General features: G+C 40.9%; 1 pseudogene; it reads right to left on the bottom strand.

Moving 5' to 3' along the window:
* Positions 1-299: 299 nt before the first annotated feature.
* Positions 300-7,599, bottom strand: LOC123121014 (uncharacterized; annotated as a pseudogene).
* Positions 7,600-9,065: the final 1,466 nt, after the last annotated feature.

Genomic DNA, 9,065 nt, shown 5'->3' on the forward strand with positions numbered 1-9,065 from the left:
AGCATTCGCGCACGGTAAACAAGGTTCAACACGCTGGGGAAAACTGCATCACGCGCTACGTACTTGGTGCGCCCGCTCACGCGCGCTGCAAAATCTGGGCTGCTGCAGGTGGGCCAGCGCGATTGGACATCGTGTTTTTGCATTTTTGGTAAAGCAAAACACCAGTCCAGCGCGCTAAAACGCTATTTCGGTGCCACAAAAAAATTAGCGCGCCGCACAACCACGCATCTGTTGGAGATGCTCCTAACAAATAAAACATCGCTCAAACACAAGGGATCATCGATGATATGCTAAACAGCCTAATTCATCCTCCCAATGAGCTGGTTGATGCAGTTCTCGCGGTTGTGCGTTTCACCACCCTCAACGTAGTGGTTCCTCTTCTTCTTGAGGCCTCCCAGCGACTCCTTCAGCTTGGATGGCCAGATGAACTTGTTCGCCTCCTTCAATTGTGGGCCGACTGACAGTCAAGATCTTCGTGAACAAGGTCCTCAAATGCATATCATGTTGTGCTTTCCAACACCCTCATGAGCCCAACAAAATGGTCAGTAGAACAAGTTGCGTTTGGAGATACAAAGTAAAGAGATCACATGAGGCAGGGCAATCGGCTGCTAACCTCCTCGATAACTTTGTTGCTGGACAGAAGAATCCTTTGCTTGTTGAGCTTGCCATAAACCTCTCTTGTACATCAACTCCCTGGCGCTCCTTAGGTTTGGGTAGCTACAAATATCATAATTTTATACAATTAGCTACAAATGGAACATCACATGAGACTCTTTCAATACCCAATGTATCTTTGACTTGTTATGCTCTGGATGCAGAAAATCTCATGGCCTAGAATTTCCTTCACAACTAATTTAGCTTAAGAAATGCATGGGGTGATTAAGTATCATACCACTCTTTTTCACAAGGTATTCAACCCCCCATGCTTGAGGAATGGCTAAAGGCATATTTAGTCAAAGTTCTAACAAAATGATATTATAGGCACTATACATTTGTTTAGCAAAGGTGCCATGACAACAACGGTGCAATCATTGCATCTTGAAGGCGTACCAACACAACCAAAATGTACTGTACACATATAACATACGCATATGCAACATATGGCTCGACCCTGAGCAACATGTTGATGGTGGCTTTGTTGACCTTCAGCGTCAGGAACAATCCATTGAAGATCTATGAAAGTAAACCAATGGCACAATGAACAAAAGTACTCCTTCTGTTTCATAATTCTTGTCATGGTTTTAGTTTAACTGAAACCACGACAAGAATTATGAACGAAGGGAGTAGCAATCATTTTAAACAAGAGATGCACTGAAACAACCAACTATTAGCCAACCCAGCTATCTCAAGCGCAGAAGCTTCAAAATCTTCCTGGCCTTTGGTTGCATGGCATTGATACTACAGCATGGCACGATCAAAATAGCATCAAATTAAGCAAGCATGCCCACAACAACATAGATATAATGACATACTAGGGAGTGACTTACCCATGGATCCGTACAACAAACCGCTTAGCCTCATGGTTAACGTACAACCCACCCTTCATCCAGGTCTCACTCTTACTCACGTGAGCAAAACCATCTTTAATGTACATCTAACAAAGTTGAACCATCACATAAAGCATTATTGAAAACAAAAATTAATGTTTCCATCAAGCAAAAGGGAAACCTCGCGATGAGCGATCATGCTAGAAAACACCAACTAATATCAAATTCCAATATAGCTAGCAACAATGTATACAACACATTAATATCCAGATGTTCCTATTCATGAAAGTTAAAATATACAACACACAGATCATTTTTTACTAGAGATACACGGGTTTGACGCTTATCATAAGTTGCTGCAAAACCATGCAAAACTGACTAGGCCATTACTTATACAAAGGCATGGAATATGCCTCGAGCGGGGCATGAAATGTACGAAAACTATGCAGATCCAAAAGCATACGGAATTTTGCTGCTACTACAACAGAAGTGAGCGTATTCTAGATGGCACATTATCACGCTAAGCGGACATTACAATCTACTTCTGAGTAACATTACCATCCATGTTGTCCTATCAATATGAGATTTTAAGCCAAAAAGTACACCGACTACAAAAGGTCCACATCCACTTATAACATTACCATCCGTATTCTAGATGTTGTCCAATCAATATTGGCACTCCAGTATAATTTACACACATGTTGTACAATATTTACATGTATAATTACAAAACACACAACATCAGGTATACACATAAAAGAAAAAAAGCTCAAAAAAAGAAGCAAACACACATGTAAATGGGGAAAATTTAACTGAGTTGAAAAAAATTAGGCGTCTGTCAAATCGCAAAACCGACAAATATATACATAGAAGAGAGAGAGAGAGAGAGAGAGAGAGAGAGAGAGAGAGAGAGAGAGAGAGAGAGAAGAGAACAAAAGAAAGTTCTGTTCTAACATAGAATGAATTAAGACATTGGTATTGCCCTATAGAAGAAAGAAAATGATGGCAAACACTTATACAAATATTTCATAGAACTTTGTGCTGTTTTGCAATGTATAAGAACAAGCATCTGGTAGGGATGATGTTAGATAATAGTACAATTTATTCGCAAAAAAGAGATAATAGTACAATTTGTACTGTAAATCCATGTTAAGTGTTCAAACACAAAACACCAATGTTGAAGATTAATAGTATCCCAAATGTCGAAGATGAATTGCATCTCATATAGAGTCACTCCCCCATCTCTCTCATGAATGCACGAGTGCGCTTAGCGAAAAGAATGTTTTTTGATAGACCTAGGACATGGATTCTACATGAACCAATGGATCGTTACAAGTCGTTACTATTAGCAATGACTTCCTCTTTCATTTCTTCATCCTTTCCATATCCCTCTCCATGTTTGATTTTACTCATCAAATGGCACTCAGTTCATATCTCTAAGTTCGTTCGATCATTGACAAGGTTCAAAAAAAGGGTGGGCCATTCACCATGAAGACTAAAAGTGAGATAGGCATACACGCCACGTACACAAAAGCACCCAGGGGAACACGCGCGTGTGCACATATACGCACACACAGAGGAAAGAACACCAATCTATACAACAATACAAACACAAAATAAATAAATACAAAATAAATAACAAAACAAGCTGAAATAAAAATAATCATATGTGTAGACTTGTGCACACACCAAGTCCTAGAAAGCTCCATGGCAAAAAAATTCTGGCCCACAAATAGAAAATACTGAAAATGACTTGGGTCATAGAAGGAATTGATTGATCGGTTGAAAAATAAGGTAACGCTTCCCTATATATACGGCTGATTCTAAAGAAACATACGGCTACGAAATTGATTGACGGTCAATAAAATTTCAGGTGCTTGACAAATAGCAAAATCAAATTTTCTAACCGTGTATCCACATGAGCACAGTTTCTTCTTAGCACGTGCAATTCGAGGGGCTTCAAAGGCTCAATTCATACTGGCGAGCCTTAAATTATATCAGTAGAAACTCCGTTCACATACAAATTCGACAATATGCTTTGTGTAACATAGATGTCATCTATTATTATTCTAACCCGCGGTCAAAGGTAATACATATAAAAAAGGTATTAAATCCTATATATTTGAATTGAAGGAGTAACACCTCGTCTTCCTCCTCCTCAAAGAAGCTAGGGCTCGTGCCTCTCGCCGGCGCCGCCATGGGTCCGCCTCGCCTCTGGTGGCCCTAGGGCCATGGGGGTATGGTGGATCCTGGCAAGGCCCGGCGGGAGGGCTCCGTTGTTAGTTGTTTCTTTGATTTTTGTTAGGGTTTGTGTTCTGCTCAGGAAGACGAGACGGCGTCGGCTCTCTGAAGATGGAATAAAGGTCTCCCCGTCTAGCCCCTGTTTCGATGGTGCGTCTAGCAACGTTGGTGCGCGTGTCGAGGTGTGCCTCCGGCGGATCTATCCTCGATGGATTTGCTCGGACCTGGTTATCGTTCGTCTATGTTTGTGTGTTTTCGGGTTTGATCTTTTCGATCTACGTTATTATTCATCGGCGGCGGTTGCTGTTCTGCTGCGCTAGTCCTATGGGGCCTTAGCACGACGACTTCCCGACTGTCTACTACAACAAGTTGCGCCTGACTCCGGCGAGGGAGGGGTGATGACGGCGGCGCTCCTTCGACTCGCTTTAGTGCTTGTAGTCGTCGCTAGGTGGTCTACGGATCAGGATGTAATTTTTATTATTTATGGTGTTTGTTGTACTGCCATGATTGAAGATGAATAGATCAAAAGTTTTCTCGAAAAAAAACTTCATTATCTTCTTTTACGAAAGCGGGGCACGAGTACATAAACGTTCCAACGGGGAACTGGGGATACCAGTAACCAATTTTTCCAGACTACTCATGAGAGCAACAGCTCAGAACACGAAATAACCAAGCTAAAAGGCTGCTAGCAAAATCCTAAGAAGTATAGAGGGCCGGAGCAGCCCCAGGCTGAATGTGTAAATTCAGCATTAGGCGTATGTCCAACAAAGCTTCACCCAACGTCGATCGTAGCATGTGACTCACGGTAGCACAGAGGTACCAAACAGTATTGGCCAAAGTTTGCAGAAGGCTCGCCCCTTGATGAACAATGAGCACGGTCTTTCACAGAGCTCATATCAATGTTGCCTTGGCCCGTACCCGGTAGACTTGCTCTCAGTGTGCATTCTTATCGGTCTGCCCCATGCTTGAAAACCATCCTCCGAGATGTATATTATGATGGAGTCAAACGCAAGTGGACCTATAGATGTCTTGCCGATGTCACCAACCCGATATCCACGCCATGGGCCATTCCGCATTTGCCGCTCGCAGAGAGGCTTGTACTGATCCACACTTGATTCTTCTAACTGTCTTGGTTGTGCCCCTCCAATGTACACCTGGACAGGAAAAGACATTTTCAGTCCATCGGCCTATGACCACACCAAACCATATATACGTGATTTAAAATTCCCAAGTAAGCATGAATGGAAAGCCAAATTTTGTACAAAAGAGACTAAAATTATCATGCTATGTATTACATTCCCTCGTATTACTATTCACTATCAGTCCTAATGTATATAAGCTGGGTATTTAGTTTCCTTTCTGGCAGGTAGTTACTCTATTTATTATATAGTTCTTGTGAAACAGAACTAATGTTATTGGATTCGTATCACTGATTAAAATCGCGCTCAAACGGAAATAGCAGCAACTTTTTTGGCATGGAAATTTCAGCCTAAACTGACGCGATCTCCAGCAATCTTGCACAATCTCCCCCGATTTTCGCCTGCCTGCAAATCGCGCCATGTTTTCCCTGCGGCGATTGCGGCCATTATCGCCCACGATTTAAATCGTGAATATATGCAGATGTACTTGCCTATAATTATGATGTTGTAGTACAACCTAAGCAACAAAATAGCAGAGTAACAGTTGGTAAAATCCTCGTTCTAACAGGGAAAAAATATGACTTATATTGTCTGACTTTTTTTTTGCGGGAAATATTGTCTGACTTTAACTGGGTTGCCACTCAAACAAAAGCTTAATCACCCTCTTATGGATATCCCATATCGACAGATAGAGAAAGCAAAAGAGACAGGTCTTAATCCCAAAGTTTCAGATTTTTAGAAATTTGTTTCCATTTTCTTTTGGATTTACTGTTCCTAAGGGTATAGGGGCACCCGGGAGCTATCACACCTTTCTCTGAAACAAAACCAGTAAAAGAATCAGTTCTGGTGCACGGCAAATGCCCATAAAAAGTCCCAGTCATTGGTAATATCTCTCGAAAAATCAACTCTGCATTTGCACTAGTAATATGTAGCAGCATTGTCCCAGCAAAAACAAAATTTATGCAGCAGCACTGGTACGATCCAGTCATTCAATATGCATGAAAATTAGAAATTGCGAACGAGGTTGACATAGGTACCTGCCGTCCGTTGATGACATGGCATGGGTCGGCGAGGACGCGGCAGGTGTCAATGGGGTTAGAGAACTGGACAAAGGCGCAGCAGCGGGGCTGGCCAGTGAGGCCGTACGTGGGAATGAAGATGTCAGCCACGTCCCCGTAGCGACCGAAGTGGTTGCGGAGGTCCGCGTCACAGGTGCCTCGGGCCATGTCATCTATGTACAGCCTCCCATTTATATGCATCTTGCTCATTGCTGGTGACATGTTGGTGTTTGGTTGGGCACTGTAAACATAAATCGTAAAAAGGAACCGTTCAGAAAGCTGAAATAGTTGTGATTTGCCTTATGGCTACAATTGTTGGTCAGAAAAGAACGTCATCACGGGGGTTGAGCATGAACATTACGGACAACTAAAAATTATAATACAAATCATATAAAAGTTGCAAGGGAAAAAACACCTCCGAATCACGGATCAGATTGGAAGAAGAATGATCATAGGGGGCATCATCTTCTTGGAGAACTTGACAAAAGCTAAGGTTAGGGTTAAAAAAGGGGAGGATTTAGTAGTAGTAGTAGTAGTAGTAGTAGTAGTTGTTGTTGTGTGTGTGTGTGTGTGAGAGAGAGAGAGAGAGGGGGGGGGGGGGGGGGGGGCTGTACCGGGATACACTTGATAGTTTGAAATTTCTTGGTCGTGCCCTTGCAATGTATACCTGCACATGAAGAGGCATTTCAAATCTATCAGCCTACATACACACCAAACCATATACATGGGACTGGAAAAGTTGTGGCTAAATCAACGTTGGATAAAATAAAAAATTTGCAACAGAATCAAAAAAATCTGAAAGTATGTGGTTTCAACTATGATCAAATATTTTAGGTGCTTGCAATTTTTGGTGCACAAATGACATCCGAGGAGCTACAAAAAAATATCTGCTCAAAAGTGCAGAAAATCCTGAGAAGTAATTATGTTTTTATGTAGCTCCTCTGATGTTATTTGGCCATCAAATTTTGCAAGCACCTACTACATTTGATCATAATCGAAGCAACAAAATTTAGATGTATTTTCTTGTTTGTTACTTCTTTTGATCTTATTGTTCATGATGGGTGCAATGCACCCAGCGGGTTTAGAAGAACCTGTCTCGGATGGGATTTGAAATTCCCAAGTAGGCATGAATGGAAAGCCAAATTTTGTACAAAAGAAAATTAAATCCCCAAGTAGGCATGATTTAAATATTTGTATTTCCATGTACTACTGAAATTGCTGAATTATTTTTGCCAAAAAATAAATATTTCAGTGTCTAGTGAATTTCATCGAAATCTCACGCAGAATGAAAACCATGATTCTGTCATTAATTATATGGGTAAAGAAGAAACTGCGAGCGAGGTTGACATAGGTACCTCCCGGCCGTTGATGACATGGCATGGGTCGGCGAGGGCACGGCCGGCATCACGAAGGCTAGAGAACTGCACAAAGGCGCAGCAGCGGGGGCCGCCGGTGAGGCGGTCAGTTGACAGTTGGAATGAAGATGTCAGCCACGTCCCCGTAGCTTCCGAAGTGGCGGAGGAGGTCCGCATCGCTGGTGCCTGGGGCCATGTCATCCACGTACAGCCTCCCGTTCATATGCAGCTTGCTCATCGCCGGTGACATGCTGGTGTTTGGTTGGACACTGTGAACACAATCATAAAAGGAACCTTTCAGAAAGCAATGAAATAGTTATGATTTGCCTAATGGCTCGTATTCGTCGGAAAAGAACCTCGCGGGAACAGAGCACGAACTTCAGAGACAACTTATGGTACAAATCAAATGAAAATGTCGAGGCAAAAAAAAACACCCTCCGAATCAGATTGGAACAAGAATTTGATGACAGGGAACATCATCATATTTGGCTAGGGTTGAAATAGGACAATTGTTCAGTTTTGCTAAAGCTCATCTAGATGTGCCATAAATATTACACATCTAAATCCTATATCTTTGATCTTACGTTGAGATTCGTGTGTATATTTTTTTTCTTTTTTTTTCTCTTTATGCTTAATTCATTCACTTAGATGTGCAATAAGTAGGGCACATATTTTGTTGTATGTGTGTGTATATAAGAGAGAGAGACCTAGTCGTCAAGGATCTCGCCGAAAGCCGTGATCGCTGCTCCGTGGAGACGACGAAATCGACAGGAGGCGGCTACGGGTGTTGGCTTACGAAGCTCGGATGACTGTCGTCTCAGCTTGTTTTGTAATCGGATACGGCGGCCGATACGCGTCAGTTATAAGCCCATTGAGCTTGTTGCTTCCGTGCAAAACATGGAAAGCCCATGACCCGTAAAGAAACTAACCAATACGACGCTTATTAAATAGAGTATATATATATATATATAAAAAGAGTATATATAGAAAAAAACTATAGGCCGCTTATTGCGAGCGAGATAGCCTAGCATCGGTCAAAGCGCTTCCTTGATTCTGCTCACTATAAATTAGAGCAATTTTTCATTCTTTGAAATTGCGGTAACATTACATATATAAATAATTATGATCAGTTTAATAATAAAATAAGTGAAAACTATCGCAAAACAGTGAAACATTCACGTGTTAAAAAGTAATAGCATATATCGAATACAACAATATGCATACCCTTTCAAAAAAGGTTATTATATTTTTATAAAATTATTCATATATTTTGAAAAAAATAGATCAGGTATTAAAAAATGATCATATTTTAAATTATTCATTTCATTAGTAAATTGTTAAAAAGTACTTTACCAAAAATGTTAGTATAGTTTTAAAAATTGATTGCTCTTTTAATAAAAATATATTTGTCTAATTTCAAAATATTCACACATGAAAATATTCGTGTATGTAAGAAAAAAGTACTCCCTCCGTATGTGGTAGTCCATTTGAAATCTCTAAAAAAGACAAATATTTAGAAACGGAGGGAGTAATTGTCTATTTTTTTAAATGCTCTTGTGATTTTGGAAAGTGTTCACGTGTATTTTCTAAAACGTTCATTTATTTTTCAAAAAAATCTTTTAAAGAAACAAGAAAGAACAGGGAAAATGCAAGAGAAGTAAAAAGGAAAAAGGGAAAAATAAAAAATAAATAGAAAAGAAAAAAAAAAGAGGCCACGAAAGCTAGGGTCGGTCTGGCGACAAAAGGCAGCAGGCAGGCCTTCGACCTTGCCCACGAGCTCCCCAC

Source organism: Triticum aestivum, chromosome 5D (genome assembly GCF_018294505.1).
Source record: "Triticum aestivum cultivar Chinese Spring chromosome 5D, IWGSC CS RefSeq v2.1, whole genome shotgun sequence".
NCBI lineage: Eukaryota > Viridiplantae > Streptophyta > Magnoliopsida > Poales > Poaceae > Triticum > Triticum aestivum.